This window comes from Atta colombica, unplaced genomic scaffold (genome assembly GCF_001594045.1).
Source record: "Atta colombica isolate Treedump-2 unplaced genomic scaffold, Acol1.0 scaffold189, whole genome shotgun sequence".
Lineage (NCBI taxonomy): Eukaryota > Metazoa > Arthropoda > Insecta > Hymenoptera > Formicidae > Atta > Atta colombica.
In genome coordinates, this window is record NW_017259281.1 from 1,108,999 (window position 1) to 1,109,417 (window position 419).

Sequence of the window (419 nt, forward strand, 5' to 3'; positions counted from 1 at the left end):
TATGAATTAATTTCAGAAATGATAATTGCTTGACAGAGACTTGAATCTCGATAATCTAAAGGCTTAAGATGCTCGCAAGAGATCCGGGTTCGACGGCCGAGGCAATATTTTTCGCAATAAACTTATTTTTTTAAGATTAATTTGGGAAATTTGGAAGGATTATTAATATTTCAGATTGCGTTGAAAGTCCGACAACCATATCGGCACGCAATTATCATTTTTGAAATTAATTCATTTATATGAATATATATAATAGTTCAACATCTTAACATTGAAACCGTAATGGCGCTTCGTATTTAAAGTAATGTATTTAACATAAATAATCTTGTTTCTAATCTTAATATTTATGTATGTTCTTAATCTGATATAAATCTACATATTTTACATATCTATGCAATACGATGCTTCCCAGATCTGTT

General features: G+C 29.4%; 1 protein-coding gene across 1 annotated transcript in view; it reads left to right on the forward strand.

Moving 5' to 3' along the window:
* Window positions 1-419, forward strand: part of LOC108686690 (odorant receptor 22c-like) — a 1,569-nt gene that overhangs the window by 644 nt on the left and 506 nt on the right. The window lies entirely within an intron of this gene.